Source organism: Triturus cristatus, chromosome 11 (genome assembly GCF_964204655.1).
Source record: "Triturus cristatus chromosome 11, aTriCri1.1, whole genome shotgun sequence".
In the NCBI taxonomy this organism is placed as follows: Eukaryota; Metazoa; Chordata; class Amphibia; order Caudata; family Salamandridae; genus Triturus; species Triturus cristatus.
The window spans coordinates 466,124,990-466,143,457 of record NC_140594.1 but is presented as its reverse complement, the minus strand read 5'-3'; positions in this window follow the sequence as shown (position 1 = coordinate 466,143,457).

Genomic DNA, 18,468 nt, shown 5'->3' with positions numbered 1-18,468 from the left:
TTACTCATGACATGGTCAGTGACATCACTGATGACATCACTGATGACATCTCAAATGACATCACTGATATGCAACAATTTACCATATTTTATATATGCCAAACCCTTTATACATGTCATATATACTTTTATACCCATATATATATCTTCATATTTTATATATTCTCTTGTTGCAATTATGAGGACTTTACTTAATGTTATGGATTTCATCATTTTAATCTGTGCCACAACATGTTCTAAGATGGCCACCACAAAACAGATACATTGATGTATGAATTCAATGGAGCCATCTTTGATGTTTACCACTTGTTGATTGACATGTATTTTTTTTTCTCTTTAAAATGGTGGTTGTTGTAACAAACTAATTGACATTGAAAAAGCCGGAGAGGCAAAACGCGTCTGTCATTGCTGGGGAGGTTTTGCACTAATAAAGAAAATATACGCACAAATTCTCGAGAGTGCTCTCGTCTGTGTCAGCTGACACAATATTGGTATGCTGTTGTGCATATATATATATATATATATATATATATATATATATATATATATATATATATATATATATATATATATTATCTACTGGCGGTCGCCAGTAGATAGTTATAGTTAGGACCGTGTTTCCATAGGAAATCCGCAACATTCTATTTGGAATAACTTTGGCGCCGGTTGACAAATCCTCGTGAATTTTTCAAAACTAATGGGGCGCTACGCTCTGCTCCTACCCTGAAAGTCTTGGGGGGGATTCGTCAAGCAGGGGCTGAGAAAAAAGGGGGGTCCCAAAACACGTTTTCCCCATGCATTTTCCCATAGGACCTTTAGTCCGAGCTACAGCCCGAACGGCTGAACAGAATTACTTGAAATTGGGCAGAGAGGTAGTCCTCAGGTCAGGGATGTGCCTTTTGCAGGTCTGGTGTAAATCTGTTCAGTAGGTCCTGAGAAAATAGCATTTAAATCAATATATATATCTGTAAGCGCGCTCCGTGCGCTTACGGTAAGCTTACCGTACGCGTACGGTGCCGTGCGCGAGCTCAATTCTGATTGGTGGTTACATGACTGTAAACATTCGAATCAGTCGAAATCAGAAAGTATTGGCCGCCATTTTCTGTCTCTCGCACTCAAAAACAAAGGTTGATAACATGAAAAGGGGGCAACGAAGAGAGTTGCAGACCCCCTAGCGTTCGTCAGGGGGTTCACGAAGGACCAAAAAGTATGAAAAATAAATGTAATAATTTTTTTTTTAAATCGCGGAGTGCGCGTACGGTAAGCTTACCGTACGGTAAAAAAAATCACATTTAATATATAAATCTAAGGACCCCCAAGGGAGAAAAAAACAATTGATATTTTGTAAAAAATGGCGAGGCGTGCACGGTACACGGTACGAAATGCGCAACGTGGGTGCTCGGTGCGCGAAGCGCACCGAGCGCGCAAAAATTTAAAAAAAATACATAACTTAGCATTTAAAAAACCATACAAATTCACTGAAAAAACCATAGGTTTCACACACGTTATAGTTAGGAATTAGCATTTAAAAAACCTTGCAAATTCACTTAAAAAAACATAGATTTCACACAAGTTATAGTTAGCTGTACATTTCACTCGTAAAAAACCAATGAAATTCCACGTTATAGTTAGATCAGGTAACTATAACTTGCGCGACCGCAATGCACAATGTGTCATTTCAGATGTCATCATTGATGTCATGAGTGATGTCACTGACCATGTCATAAGTGATGTAATATGTGACAGTTCAGAAATAAGGGGAAGCAGAGGTGAAAGTTAGGTTCATCCTCCACAAATATATTTAGCAAAACAAGACTATCCTGAACAAGTCAGATAGACAGGAACCTAACTGGGAAAAACAGAAGGTGTAGGAAACAATTTGATCCTTAAAGACACCTTTATCTGAAAGGGAAGTATTATCTCTTTCTATAGTCCCCTCACTCACCAGGGTTTCCCCACGGTGACATGCTTCATCATAGGGGTCCTCCCAGTCCTCTACGGACTGAGGCGTGCTGCGACTTGCGGTGTTACGTAGGAGCACTGAAAATTTTGTGGACTATGTGTGGTGTGAGTGAAGTAGTGGTGGAGTGGGAAAATTAAAATAATCAGCTAGTGGGCTACGAAATAAACTTTATTGGTGCTCTAAGCTGAAAAAATTAAAAACGGGGTAATATGACAAGGGACCCTAACTATGATGGGAAGGTGTGCCTAGCATATTAAGATGTCAACTAGTTTCGAGCTCCCCAGCTCTTCGTCAGGACTACACTGGGACCAGCCCAGTGTCGAGAAACTTGCCACTCCTAGTCAACCTTAATAGGGTGAAATAAGTGTGATGCCACAATAGTAAGGCATGCGTTTTAAAATATATACATACGTTATGTACGTTGGTACACTGATCTGTAAATTACAAAATCACAGTTAATGGCTGGAATAAATATATACATATATATGCGTATAGTGTAATACGTAGTAGTCGATAAAGAAGTGAACACACTACACACAGGTGAATGCACACTTCATTGGTTGGCGTGCCGCTAAGTGAAAAACAGAAGGGATGCAATTATTCACTCCATGCCGGCGTGGTGTTGGAAAGGTTGTGCTGGAATTGAATTGATTATTAAGTCTGACTAAACACACACAATGACATACAACAGAAAACATTTAACCTACTTAAGAAAAAGCAACACTGTGCCTCATGGTCACTGGAGGGGATGCGGAGATCTCGTACATCTAATGGACGAAGGTAATCAAGATCGTTAAGGAAAAGCGGCGTGTTCCGTCTTGACGGATCGCCCAGCGTGGTGTGGGAAAAAAAGAAAGGTTTCCACGCTTCATTCAGCAGGTTTAGAAAGGCAGCACTTACTTGTACGTTGAACCCCACACGCTTACGACACCTATTGAAAGCCAAACCTCAGGACCGCATACTGGCGTGTCCTCGTAGCCGCAATGTTTTTATGTTCTGGTGAGCGTGTCTCAAGGCTACAGATAGAAATGGAAAAAGGGCAGGTTCCAAATGCCGGTGTGCAAGTGGAGCCGCCATTTTGGAAAGGGGTGAAACTGAACGTCATGATACTATTAAGTATCAAAATACGTTTCTGCACGGACTTAATGGTCCAGCCGGTGGTTTTTTAGATCGCTAAAAAATAAAATAAAATTAGGTTGTGAGGGCTGCACAATGATAAGGCTCATATTAAGAGGAAAAATCGGACTAAGATAAGAAGACCCGTTTCGACCTGGGTCAGTGGGAAGGGCTAAGATGGAAGCCGCCATATTGGGAAGGGAAGCGAACAGGATTAATGGTCATGAGGAATTTATTCCAAATGAGTGCTAAAGATAATTCGCTGTGGGGCATTAAAGATAGTGGCCACCAATGAGACACAGATAGAGGGAATGGAAGGAGGAATTCTGGCTAATGGGATAACGTAGATATTATCATAATGAATACCAACATACGAGGTTCTTTATCAAGTACATCTTGATGGAAATAGAAAACTAAATCAGCAAATGTTTCAGTGATTGTTGTTTAAGTGAACTGGCCCCAGGGTATGTCATCATTGAGACCCCTGTCGTCCGAACGTAGCTTGAACACCCAACGTTGTTCCTTCTCATATAGCTGTTTCTCTATGTTGGGATGATTCTTGATGTGTTCTAAGACAACCCAGTTGAAGTCATTAGGAGTATGGCATTTTTCCAGGAAATGTGTGGTCATCTTTGTGTTATCCCGCTTGCATCTGAAACTACTACGATGCTCGATCATTCGGGTGTTTACTTTCCTGGTGGTCATGCCTACGTAGTGCAGATTACAAACGCAGGTTATTAGGTAAACAACACCTGTTGTGTTACAGTTAGTGAATGACCGATGGTTCCAGGTTATCCCATTGTTGCATTCCACTGTCTTAGTAACCTTGGTCAGATGGCACACACTGCAGTTACTGCATGGAAAATGACCCTCTGGTAGGGGTTGGAGCAGGCGTTGGGGACCTGCGGTTTTTGTTATCATTGGTCGTGTATGGACAAGATGATCCCTTAAGTTGCGTGCTTTGCGATGGCTGAACATGGGTATCTGTAGGTCTAGGCCCCCGCTGTTCAGGGTGCGCCAGTGTTTCTTGATTATTTTGCTAACCAAGTTGGAAGCAATATTGTATGTAGTAATACAAATTTGTCTTCTTGGCTCATCCTGTATGGCTACGGTTTTAGCCTCTAAAAGAGCCTCCCTATTGTTATTGAGAGCTCTTTTCCTGGATCTGGATACAAGATGTTGTGGGTAATTCCGCTGTATCAATTTTTCTGATAGTTCCTTTGCCTGAATGTTGTAGTCTTGTGTTGTTGTGCAATTCCTTCTGAGGCGCAGAAATTGGCCAAAAGGGAGGTTGTCCTTAAGGCTGCGAGGATGGAAGCTGTCATATACCAGCAGGCAGTTCCTTGCTGTAGGTTTGAAATGTGTGGTACTGTGGAGACGTCCGTCTTTTGCTGATATATTGAGGTCTAAAAAGACCATGGTGGATCGGCTCATTGCGGAGGTGAATTTCAGGAACGGGTCTTGTTGGTTAAGCCAAACAAGAAACTCTTCCGCTTCCTGTTCATTGCCTTCCCAAATCAACAGTACATCGTCTATGTACCTTTTCCATAGTTTAATATGTTTAATGTGAGGATTGTGTTGGTGGAGAATACTCTGTTTTTCCAAATGGTGCACATACAACCCTGCCACACTCTGTGCAAATGTGCTTCCCATGCTGGTACCGTGGGTTTGCTTGTACAGGACATCATTAAATTGGAAAAAATTCTCAGTCAAAGCCAAACGGCAACATTCAAGGACCACATGTCTGGGTGTATGATAACCCCAATCATTTAGATAGAGGACCTCTTCAAGGATATCTAAGGTTTCCTTATGAGGGAGACTCGTGTACAGACTCTCAACATCTAAACTGATCAAAATGTTAGTTGTGGGGTTGAATTCGAGATCCTGGATTAAACAAAGGACTGCTTTGGTGTCCTGTAGATAGGTTTCAGTGGCCTGAACCAAGGGTCTTAAGAAGGCATCAGCAAATTTAGACAAGGGTTCTAAAATCGAACCGATCCCTGATACTATGGGTCTTCCTGGTGGAGTATCCATAGATTTATGTATCTTTGGGATCGTGTAGAAGTAAGGTGTTATTGGTTTTTTGTTTTCTAGGAAATCTGCCTCTTTCTTGCTGATCCAGTCGTTAGTCAGAGATTCTTCCACTAGACTTGCGATCTCTCTGCGTAGTCGTTCAGTGGGATCCTGTTGTATTTTTAGGTAGTTGCGTTCATCACCTAGTAATCGTAGGCATTCATGTTGGTAATCAATAGTATTCTGTAGAACAATAGCTCCGCCTTTATCGGCTGGTTTAATAGTCAGGTCTTTGTTATTAGCTAGTTGGTAGATCGCTTCCAGCTCAATTTTGCTTGTGTTGTGAAAAACTTTGATTGTTCTTGGATCTATCTCAGTCACCTCTTTTATAACCGCTTTCTCAAAAGCCAGTAATTCAACTGGAAGGTTATGTGGTGGAGGAGTGAAATTAGATTTTTTATGTAGTCCAGTATCGGTGGTGGTATTATCGCTAGGATCTTTATCTTTGAAATAGACTTCCAGTTTGATTTTGCGAATAAACTCCTTCAGTTCGCATATCAGCTTAAATTTGTCCAAAGCCGCTGTGGGAACAAAGCCTAATCCCTTTTCTAACACTCTTTTTTGTATAGGTGTGATGGTTAGGCTGGATAGGTTCACTGCTAGACTTGGTTGTGGCTTGTTGATGGCAAGTTCGGTGGTCCCATACTTCGGGTATGGCTCCTCGTCACCTCTAGAGGTTGGGCCCACTGCACTTGTTGTCCCTGTCTGGTTTTGCCTCTTCTTGGGGTCTTGCCTCTTCCTAAAAAAGACTGATTCTGTCCTTGATTTTGTGGACCATCCCAGTATGGGTATGGTTGGGGTGGGAAAGATTGATGAAAAGGTGGTGGTCCATAGAAAAACTGTGGGGGCGGGGCAAATGGTGGCATGTTCTGATAAGGGGGCCAACCAAATCCAGATCCACCTCTGTTTCTCTGACGTCCTCCTCTTGATCGTCTGTTCCGATTGTTGGGGTTATAGTTTCTGCTAGTATCGGATAGGTCCAAACCTGTGTCTGAGCCATCGCTCTCAGTATTATAACCTGGATTGCGATTAGTGGGGACGTAATCATCTCTGGTGTATGGGTACACCTTTTCCAGTGAGAAATTCTGCTGGTCTTTGCGTAGTTTTATATATTTTGCGTCCTTCAGACTTATTTCGAATTCGGTCATGGTTTTATTGAGTTCATCTAGTCTTTTTTTCAGTTCAGCTGTACTCTGATATGTTTTGAGGCGTATCTCCAGATCGTGAATGTTAATTTTCATCTCTTCAGAGAGGCGTGCTGCAGTTTTTATTATTAGCACTAGCCAATCTCTGGTACAGTGCCAGGATATTAGCGACCAATCCTTTTTGAAAATTTTGTCATTTTGAAAAATAAACGGTTCATTCCTGACTATAAGGCCTCATGGGGCCATGTTTGCTCTTACATATTCAGTCATCATGATACCGTGTATTATGGTCTTGATTTGCTCGCGTTTTAATTCAGTCAGCTCATCCCAACATTGACTAGCTTCATTGGAGTCCCTGGTACTGGTCCCAGCCAGGGGAAGCATAGATGCTATTATTCTATCTACCTCATCCTGAGTGTAGGTGAGGCCTGTCATCTCCGTCATAGTGGTGTGTGGTGTACTGATGTTGGTTGTGTGAATGAAAAGTCAGACTATGAATCAAAATAAAATTAGGGGGGGAAAAGGGGTTGTTCCCACAGCTGTGCGCTGTACAAGTATCAGTTCAGAAATAAGGGGAAGCAGAGGTGAAAGTTAGGTTCATCCTCCACAAATATATTTAGCAAAACAAGACTATCCTGAACAAGTCAGATAGACAGGAACCTAACTGGGAAAAACAGAAGGTGTAGGAAACAATTTGATCCTTAAAGACACCTTTATCTGAAAGGGAAGTATTATCTCTTTCTATAGTCCCCTCACTCACCAGGGTTTCCCCACGGTGACATGCTTCATCATAGGGGTCCTCCCAGTCCTCTACGGACTGAGGCGTGCTGCGACTTGCGGTGTTACGTAGGAGCACTGAAAATTTTGTGGACTATGTGTGGTGTGAGTGAAGTAGTGGTGGAGTGGGAAAATTAAAATAATCAGCTAGTGGGCTACGAAATAAACTTTATTGGTGCTCTAAGCTGAAAAAATTAAAAACGGGGTAATATGACAAGGGACCCTAACTATGATGGGAAGGTGTGCCTAGCATATTAAGATGTCAACTAGTTTCGAGCTCCCCAGCTCTTCTTCAGGACTACACTGGGACCACCCCAGTGTCGAGAAACTTGCCACTCCTAGTCAACCTTAATAGGGTAAAATAAGTGTGATGCCACAATAGTAAGGCAAGAAAAGGGTTTAGGCTCTAGTCAGTAAGGCCGTGCCTTATAACATAAGTAACAGTAACAATGCCAGTACTGATGAACTTTTTAGACTCCACTTACTTATGTGGGAACATTTTGAAGGAAAACAAAATGGACGGGGGACTATTTGTTTAGTCGATTTAATCAATATGTTTATGCGTTTTATTTTTAATTTTCACAAAAGCTTTTTTTGTGTATTTCCACAATTAACAATAAACTAATAACACAAAATATTTATTGTACATAAATAAACACATTCAACCACAGTCATATCAACATTCATTCCCATATCACACTGGACAGTCCAGAACCAAACATACTATGTATAAACAAACAATCTGAATTCACTTTGAAGACACAATTTACAATTTGGCCATAGAAAATGATGTGGTCTGTAGGGAACAGTATTGAGGGTTTCCAAATAATTCTTTTAATTCATTAGGCCAAAGGATAGAGGTCAGCCCTCACAACCTAATTTTATTTTATTTTTTAGCGATCTAAAAAACCACCGGCTGGACCATTAAGTCCGTGCAGAAACGTATTTTGATACTTAATAGTATCATGACGTTCAGTTTCACCCCTTTCCAAAATGGCGGCTCCACTTGCACACCGGCATTTGGAACCTGCCCTTTTTCCATTTCTATCTGTAGCCTTGAGACACGCTCGCCAGAACATAAAAACATTGCGGCTACGAGGACACGCCAGTATGCGGTCCTGAGGTTTGGCTTTCATTAGGTGTCAGAAGCATGTGGGGTTCAACGTACAAGTAAGTGCTGCCTTTCTAAACCTGCTGAATGAAGCGTGGAAACCTTTCTTTTTTTCCCACACCACGCTGGGCGATCCGTCAAGACGGAACACGCCGCTTTTCCTTAACGATCTTGATTACCTTCGTCCATTAGATGTACGAGATCTCCGCATCCCCTCCAGTGACCATGAGGCACAGTGTTGCTTTTTCTTAAGTAGGTTAAATGTTTTCTGTTGTATGTCATTGTGTGTGTTTAGTCAGACTTAATAATCAATTCAATTCCAGCACAACCTTTCCAACACCACGCCGGCATGGAGTGAATAATTGCATCCCTTCTGTTTTTCACTTAGCGGCACGCCAACCAATGAAGTGTGCATTCACCTGTGTGTAGTGTGTTCACTTCTTTATCGACTACTACGTATTACACTATACGCATATATATGTATATATTTATTCCAGCCATTAACTGTGATTTTGTAATTTACAGATCAGTGTACCAACGTACATAACGTATGTATATATTTTAAAACGCATGCCTTACTATTGTGGCATCACACTTATTTCACCCTATTAAGGTTGACTAGGAGTGGCAAGTTTCTCGACACTGGGCTGGTCCCAGTGTAGTCCTGACGAAGAGCTGGGGAGCTCGAAACTAGTTGACATCTTAATATGCTAGGCACACCTTCCCATCATAGTTAGGGTCCCTTGTCATATTACCCCGTTTTTAATTTTTTCAGCTTAGAGCACCAATAAAGTTTATTTCGTAGCCCACTAGCTGATTATTTTAATTTTCCCACTCCACCACTACTTCACTCACACCACACATAGTCCACAAAATTTTCAGTGCTCCTACGTAACACCGCAAGTCGCAGCACGCCTCAGTCCGTAGAGGACTGGGAGGACCCCTATGATGAAGCATGTCACCGTGGGGAAACCCTGGTGAGTGAGGGGACTATAGAAAGAGATAATACTTCCCTTTCAGATAAAGGTGTCTTTAAGGATCAAATTGTTTCCTACACCTTATGTAATATGTGACGTCATCAGCAGTTTATTGTGGGCGCGCAAGTTATAGTTACCTGATCTAACTATAACGTGGAATTTCATCGGTTTTTTACGAGTGAAATGTACAGCTAACTATAACTTGTGTGAAACCTATGGTTTTTTAAGTGAATATATATATATTCACTGAAAAAACCATAGGTTTCAGGGACGTTATAGCTAGTTAGACATTTCACTCATACAAAACCAGAGAAATTCCGCTGTTATAGTTAGTTTAGCTAATTATAACTCGCGCCCCCACGATGCACTGCTGATGACGTCACATAATACTTCATTCATGACATGGTCAGTGACATCACTGATGACATCTAAAATGACATCTAAAATTACATCTAAAATGACATCACTGATGACATTATCCAGTGACTGTGTGTTTCTTTAAAGTTTAAATATATTTTATATATATATGCCAAGGTGTATTGAAGAATGAGAGTGTGTATAAGTGTCTGGATGGAGGATTTAGTAGGTACGTGAATGACTGTATAAGTGAGTGATTAAATGTGTCTTACTGAATGCATGGGTTAGTGACTAAACTGGGTGAATGTCTGTATCAGTCTGTCTGTTGTTGTGTAAGCTGCTGCATGGGTTGGTCAGTAGCTACATGAGTGTCTATATGGGTTATTGACTGGTTGCCTGAGTATTTGTATGAGAGGCTGAGTGTGTGTTTAGGAGGGTGGGAGGTGTGTGACTCTGTGCATAGATGTGTGAGTGGTTGATTCACTGGATGTATGCGTTCAAGAGTGTATGTGGAAACAGCTGTCTGGGTAAGTGTGTGTATGGGTGTTGTAGTGAGTGAATGGATGTCTCAGTGGTACATGTCCAAGTAACTACATATATAAAAGGCAGTGTATGTGAGAGTTAGAGTATATAAATGACTATACGTGAGAGTCAGTGATTGTGAGAGTGGCTGTATGGATGAGTGTGTACTTGTATCAGTGATTATATAAGAGAGTAAGTATGCATTAGTATCTGTATGAATGAATGAGGTGGTGTGTGTATAACTGTATAGGTGAGTAAATGGGAGCGTGATTGATTCTTTGCATGACTTACTAGGTGTGTGAGTATCTCCACGGATGACTGGCGGTGTGTGAGTGTCTGTATAGGTGTATGAGTGCATATGATAGTGTTGTAATGATGAGTGACTGCATGTATGAGTCATTGTATGGGTGAATGAGTATATGTGTGTGTAGACCTAGGAATCAGTGAGTGTGTATATAGTAACTGGTATTGGTGTGTCGATGGTTTCAAAAATGGTAGTCTGTATTTTACAGTGGGTGTGTCAAAGGTTATATTAGAGTGTGAGGAGATGCATCAGATTTTCACGTCGATGATGTCATCAGTGATGTCATTTGAGATGTCATCAATGATGTCGTTAGTGATGTCACTGACAATGTCATGAATGATGTAATTTGTGACATCATCAGCAGTGCATTGCGGAAGCACAAGATATAGTTAGCTCAGCTAACTGTATAGGGCAAATTTTTCAGGTTTTTTTACGAGTGAAATGCCTGACTAACTATAACGTCCCTGAAACTTGTGGTTTTTTCAGTGAATTTCCAAGGTTTTTTTAATGCTATTTCCTAACTATAACGCCCTGAAACCTATGGTTTTTTCAGTGAATTTCAAAGGTTTTTTAAATTCTAATTTCTAACTATAACGTCCCTTAAACCTCTGGTTTTTTTCAGTAAATTTCTAAGGTTTTTTATATGCTAATTTCTAACTATGCCTACTTAGGTGGGACATGTGCAGAAAGAGGACGAAAGGCGCAAGAAGAAGCAAGAAAAGTGCAGAAAGAGGGAAGAGAGCTGCATAAAGAGGAAGGAAGGTCCACAAAGAAGCAAGAGAAATGCAGAAAGAGGAAGAAAGGTACAGAAAGAAGCAAGAGATATGCGGAAAGAACCAACAGAGGTGCAGGAAGAGACCTACTTTGACTGTACCTTACAACAGACTCTTACAAAGTAGCCTAGTGACTAATCCTTCTCCACAGATATCTTAAACCTCACTTTCCTCTTGAAGGTTCACTATTAATCACTACTCAGAATGTTAGGCCTACCAAATATAAAACAGCAACCCTAAGCATTTCACTGTTGTAAGTCTGACCAAGCATGTCTATACTCTTACCTAGTGACATATTAAATAAAAATAAATATACAAATACTGGAATACCTTTTTCAAACAGCATACTCTGTAAATGTGTGTACTAAAAGGTGCAGGCATTTCTTTCTGCTCACAATACAGGGCACATGGGTATTCAATAATATATTTGTGGGGCTCCATAACACATATATACATTAGACAAGTCTGCCTGTGCAACTGAATGACAGAGCAGAACTCAGAAGATTTGACCACCTATAGGAGAGGTTACCCACTTTTTAATCTACCATCTTCAGATGCATACTATATGTAAGAATCCATGTACAAGTAGACATATACCTCAGTCACGAGAGGACGCAGACCTTTAAACTTGAGAGCTTGCACTTCCTATTCCAGTACAGAAAGAGGAGAAAGAAGTTCAGAAAGAAGCAAGAGAGTTGCAAAAACAGGCATAAGAGGTGCAGAAAGAGGGAACAGGGGTGCAGACAGAGGAAAGAGAAGTACAGAAAGAGGGAAGAGTGGTACAGAATTAGGCAAGAGGGGTGCTATAAGTTGCAAGAGAGGTACAGAAAGAAGTAAGAGCAGTGCAGAAAGGACCAACAAAGGTGCAGAAAGAGGCAAGAGGGGTACAGAAAGAGACAAGGGAAGTGCAGAAAGAAGCAAAATAGGTGGAACAAGAGGCAAGAGGGGTGCAAACAGAGGCAAAAAAGGTGAAGAAAGAGGGAAGAGGGGTACAGAAAGAGTCAAGAGGGGTTCAAAAATTTGAAGGAGAGGTGCAGAAAGAAGCAAGAGCAGTGCAAATATAATGAACAGAGGTGCAGAAAGGCAAGAGGAGGCAGAAAAAGGCAAGAGAAGTGCAGAAAGAAGCAACAGAGGTATAGAAGGAGGAAAGAGAAGGACAGAAAGAGGCAAGAGAGTTGTTGAAACAGGTAAAAGAGGTACAGAAAGAAGCAAGAGCAGTTCAGAAAGAACCAACAGCGGTGCAGAAAGAGGCAAGAGGAGTGACGAAAAAGGCAAGAGGGGTGGCAAAATTTGAAAGAGAGGTCTAGAAAGAAGCAAGAGCAGTGCAGAAACAACAAACAGATGCAGAAACACACAAGAGGGTGGCAGAAAGAGGCAAGAGAAGTGCAGAAAAAAGCAACAGAAGTGCAGAAGGACGCAATATAACTGCAGAAAGAGAGTTGCAGAAACAGGCAAGATAGGTGCATAAAAAGGGAACAGGGGTGTAGAAAGAGGCAAAAGAGGTGCAGAAAGAGGGAAAAAGGGTGCAGACAGATGCAAGAGGGGTGAAGAAAAAAGAAACAGAAGTGCAGAAAGAAGCAAAAGAAGTGCAGAAAGAAAAAACAGAGGTGCAGAAAGAGGCAGTAGAGGTGCAGAAAGAAGCAAGAGCAGTGTGGAAATAACCAACAGAGCTGTGGAAGCAGGCAAGAGGGGTGAAGAAAGAGGCAAGAGGGGTACAGAATGGTGCAGAAAGAAACAAGAGCGGTGTAAAAAGAAACAGCAGAGGTGCAGAAGGAGGCAAAAGGGTTATAGAAAAAGGCAAAAGAAGTGCAGAAACAAGCAATAGAGGTACAGAAAGTGGCAAAAGGGGTGCAGGAAGAGGCAAGAGAGGTGCAGAAAGAGGCACGAGGGGTACACAAAGAGGGAAGAAGGGAGCAGAAAGAGGCAAGGGGGTGCAGGAAAAAGCAAGAGAGGCATAGAAAGAAGCAATGACGTCCAGAAAGAAGCAACAGAGGTGCTGGAAGAAGCAAGAAAAGTGCAGAAAGAGGAAAGAGAGTTGCAGAAAGAGGGAACAGTGGTGCAGGCAGAGGTAAAAGAAGTACAAAAAAGCAAAAGAGGTGCAGAAAGAGGCAAGAGGGGTGCAGAAAGAGGCAAGAGATGAGCAGAAAGAGGCAAGAGAGGTACAGAAAGAGGCAAGAGTGGTGCAGAAAGAGGCAAGGGAAGTGCAGAAATAAGCAATAAAGGTACAGAAAGAGGCAAGGTAAGTGCAGAAAAAAGCAAGAGAGGTTCAGAAAGAAGAAAGAGAAGTGCAGAAAGAAGCAACAGAGGTACAGAAAGAGGCAAGAGTGGCACAGAAAGAGGCAAGAGAAGTGCAGAAATAAGCACCAAAGGTGCAGAAAGAGGCAAGAGAAGTGCAAAAATTCTATTTAAGAGAGGGGCAGAAAGAAGCAAGAGAAGTGCAGATAGAAGTGGCAGAGGTGCAGAAAGAGGCAAAAAGGGGCAGAAAGAGACAAGAGAAGTGAACAAAGAGGCAATATAAGTACAGAGAGAGGCAAGAGAGGTGCAGAAAGAGGGAAGAGGGTACAGGAAGAGGCAAGATAAGTACAGGAAGAAGCAAAATAGGTACAGAAAGAGGCAAGAGTAGTGCAGAAAGATGCAAGAGAATTGCTGAGATAAGCAAGAGAGGTGTAGAAATAGACAAGAGAAGTGTAGAGAAAAGCAAGAGAGGTGCAGAAGGAAGCAAGAGAAGTACAGAAATAAGCGACAGAGGTGCAGAAAGAGGCAAACATTATGCAGAAAGAGGCAAGAGAAGTGCAGAAAGAGGCAAGAGAGGTGCAGAAAGAGGGTGCAGGAAGAGGCAAGAGAAGTGCAGAAAGAAGCAAAAGCGGATGAGATGTGCAAAAGGATGCAAGAGAAGTGCAGAAAAAGGAAGAAAGGTGCAGAAAGAAGCAAGAGAAATGCAGAAAGAGGCAAGAGAGGTGCAGAAACAAGCAAGAGTAGTTTGCACACCATTAGGACCAATTTAACACCCATATTTAGCAATACGTAACAGGTGACCATTCTATGTTGGCAAAAGGTGTTCCACCACACTATGACACTTGTCAATGCACTTTTGGTAACAATTGAGCCATTTGGGCTAGAAACAAGGGTTTTTTGTTCAAATCTGCAGGTTATGCAGCAGATGATGGATTATATGGTAAATGCAGAAAATATATAAATGTACGAAAGTCTGTGCAGCCAAACAGTTGCATAATTCCAATAGCCCTGCTCATACATCTGACTAGGTCCAGAAGTGCTCCTCAGTGGTTCCTTCTTTTTTGTCACATTAAATTTATAGTTTAGTTTCTATGGAAACAAAGAAGACTAAATCTGAGGTTACCACTCCACAACGCAGACTACCATACCACATATTTACAAGGCCTGGGCGGTAAATTCTGTTCTGCTTGTGGAATTTGGGTAATTTTGTGTACTGCGGAGAACGTGGAATTGCCCAAAATTCCACGATCCGCGGCTTCGCAGAATTTTTTGCTTGTTCGCGCTTTCAAAATGCATCTTTGTGAGATATTTCTCCCAGATCACGCAAAATCGTTTGTGAACAGGAAAAAAGCATCACAAACGGGCAGAACAAGCAATTCCTGTGTTCGCTGAACTTTTGCGTGCTCGCGGAGATTTTTTACCGTTTCGCGGAGCTTTGCATAGCGCGACTACACAAATTCCACCAACCCCTAAAATTTACTCTCCGTAACACATAATCCCACTCAACATAATTCCTATTCACTAAATACCACATACTTTCTATCCACATAATTTCACTGCACAGTATACCACATAATTCCACTACACACAACATAGATCCACTCCACTCCAAAAAACATTAGTAAAAATCTTTTATATTTACAACACTAATAGTTCTAACTCTAGCAAATGCAAGATCTATTAGGTTGCAAATGCTTCTTTAACTCATAGTCGCGTTTGCAGAGTGGTGGACAAAGAAAGCTGGGCCTCTGGCCAGTGCTCAGTAATTCCACTGCATAGGACTTACAGGAGGTACATGGAGGGCTTCTTTGCCCCCAAAGTCCCTCAGCAGTAAAGTGGACTTCATCACCCAACCAGTAGTTTGCAAGGAGGTGCGTTTGCAGGGTGCTGGAGAAAGGGGGGCATGGCCTCTGAAGACTTCTTAGCAATCCCACTGTGTGGTAGTTACTGGAGGTAACAGGCAGGGTAGGTGGCCCCAAGAACATCCTTTGGGGCAAATTACCCCTTCTGTTACCTCCAGTAAGTCCCACACAGCAGGATTGGTAAGTTCTCATAGCCAGGCCACGTCCCCTTTGCCCACCACTCTGCAAATGCGCTCCCTGGCACGCTCTTGGATGGGGATTAAAGGCCCCTTCACTTGTGGCAGTCCTTAGGAGCCAACTAGCCTACTTGTTACCTCCAGTAACCCCCACACAGTGGGATTGCTGAGAGGTGGACACAGGCCTCACCCACTTTCTCCACCACTTTGCAAATGTGCCTCCTGCCGTGCTCTTTTTTTGATTGCAAATTTTATATAGTGCGAACTCGACCCAAAGGTATTGGAGCACTTTACATGAGCACCGGTTACGTTACACATTCAGTCACGGGTAGATTAAGTGATTTGCCCAGAATCACAGGATGTGGACGCGACCCCGAGGCTCGAACCCTGGTTTCCAGCACCAAAGTCGGCAGTCTAGCCGACGGACCACATCCTCTCCCCTCTTGTTTGGGGATGAAGTCCACCTGCCTGCTGAGCGTCCCTGGGAGCCAATTAGCACTCTTGTTACCTCTAGTAAGCCCCACACATCCGGATTGCTGAAAGTGGTCAGAGGCTACACCCCCTTTTTACACCACTCTGCTAACGCGCCTCCTTGCTCACTGCTGCTTGGGGGATGAAGTCCACTTTAGTACTGAGGTCTTCAGGACACAAGGGGACCTCATCACCCCACCAACAGTATGCCAAGAAGTGAGTTTGCATAGTGGTGTAAAAAGGGGCCGTGGCCTCATCCCACCTCTTAGCAGTCCCACTGTGTGGCGGCTTACTGGAGGTCCCTTGTGGCCTAGTTGGCCCCCAGGGACCTTCAGTAGCGACAAGGACTTAATCCTCTAACGCAGAGTGCGCCATTTGCAGAGTCATGGAGGGAGGGGGCGGGGCATCCAGCGAGCTGCTCTTTTTAAAAACAATATTTTTATTTTAAGAAGGGGGCTGTGTTGCCCCCCTTCTCTCGAACTTCTCTCAAGCCCCTATCCCCCAGGACCTGAGCCATTTCTTTTTATTGAAAAGGAGGGTGCCTTCGGGCCCCCCCTCCCCAGGCCGATTTCGGCCCTGGGGATCCCATCCCCTGGAGCCCGGCCAGCCTTTATTTTTTTTTAATTTGTAGGGGGGCCACATATCCCCCCTCCTGAGACCAATTTTCACCCCGGGGACCTCATCCCTGGTCCCCCCTTTTTTTTTTTTTGACTAATAAGAAAAGGGAGGCATCCCTTTTCTTCGCCATTTTTGGCCCCCATGGGGCCCCATCCCCTGGGAACCGGCCTCACATTGGGGATAGCAGGGGGAGCCCCAATGCCCCCATGGTCCCTGCAGGCTTCCCGCCTCCTGCGGGAGCCGGCATTGCTTTTGGAGAAAGGAGGCTGCAAACATGCATGATAATTGTACATTACCCCCAGGACCTCACCCATCCGGGGGCTCTAAAAACAAAGCGGGGAACCCCGCGCTTCATTTTTGAAAAATTATTTTAGGCAGGAATCGCGAACTAAGCGCTACTCCCTCCGAAAATAGGAAACAATGCTTTTTTTGGCCCTGGGGGTCCTTGTGGGACCCCTTAGCATGCCTAGGGGGTCGGGGCGTTTCTACTCTACATTATTTTCTCTACTCTTAACCTTTTTTCTTGTGACTTCAACCGAGTCACAAGATGGCTGCCAACATTTTTTGGTTTAGAGTGTTGGCAGCTAATCAGAATCAAGCTCATGCTCAGGAGGTATCGCGGATCCACTGTGGTCACCACATATATAAATATTTTAAATATCAATATCTCAGGAGCTACTGAATGGATTTCCACCATTTAAAAAAAAAGTTAGCTTTCTGATCAAGAGTTATCTTTTTGCCAAATGTGGTGTAATTCCGTTCAGCAGTTCGGACTGTAGATTTGTCTAAAGTTTCATGTAGAAATTAACATGGAGAAAAAGCCTTTTGGGACCCGCTTTTTTCTTGGCCGCCACTTGACGAATCACCCCAAAACTGTGAAGACAGGAGCAGACCAGAGCAGGGCATTTGTTTTAAACATTTTGCGAAGATTCGTCAAATGGCACCAAAGATATTAGCAAAACAACGCTTTTTGAATAGAAACAAGGTCCTAACTATAACTACCTTCTGGCGACTGCCAGTAGGTAATATAAATATATATATCTTCAAGGTACCTAGATGGGGAGTTAAGAATAGTAAATCTATACTTACCTATTTGCACTTACCTTCTAGATATTTTGATTCTTGATATTTTTGACATAATATTCTGTCCACACAATATTTAAGTCAATTATATTCTATCAGACATCCGATGAAACTGACTACAGATCCTGATAACATCACCAACTATCTGCTCATCAACAATCTACCTTTATCAGCAAGATCAGGTTAAAAAAAGGTCTGCTCACGATTTCAAGAACACATCAATCATCTCTTCCACAAGTTCCAAAAGGGCTCCAAAACTTGTTTCATCACAAGAAAAGCCCCATATAAGTTCTGGGCAATGCTATGTAGGCCGGAAATACATGTGATCCCTGTCTGATCCTCTTCTGTGGCTTAAAAACTCATGACCATCCTACCCTCAATCAAGCCCTCATTCACAATCATTGTCCAATAGTCCTCCTCCTGCACATGTAACCAAAACCAGTTCATCCAGATGAGTACCTAAAAATTGCAGAAGAACCCCTGCGGAGTATTCCTGGGCTCCAACCTGTCCCCTGTCATTTTGAATATCTACAAGACCCTTGGAACCGTTACTACTGATAGCAACATGAAAATTCACAAATACATAGATGATACACAGATTTACTTGAAAGCCTCCTTTGCCCTCGAAATTCCATAACACGAACACTACCTCCAGCACAATCAGGACTGTAGATCCAGCAAGTACCTTGACCAAATTCTTCCTAATCAACAATAAACAACAAGTTGCAGAAACGTGGCTCAATGCCATGCCCTTGAATGGCTTAAACCCCTAGCTATCAACTAATTGAAAATAAAACACTCAACTACACCCACTACTCTGACCACTTTTTTAAGGAAGACACCATCACAAATGCCAAGACAACATTGCATCAGTTGTCCTTTTTAAAAATAGAACTGTAAGTGATT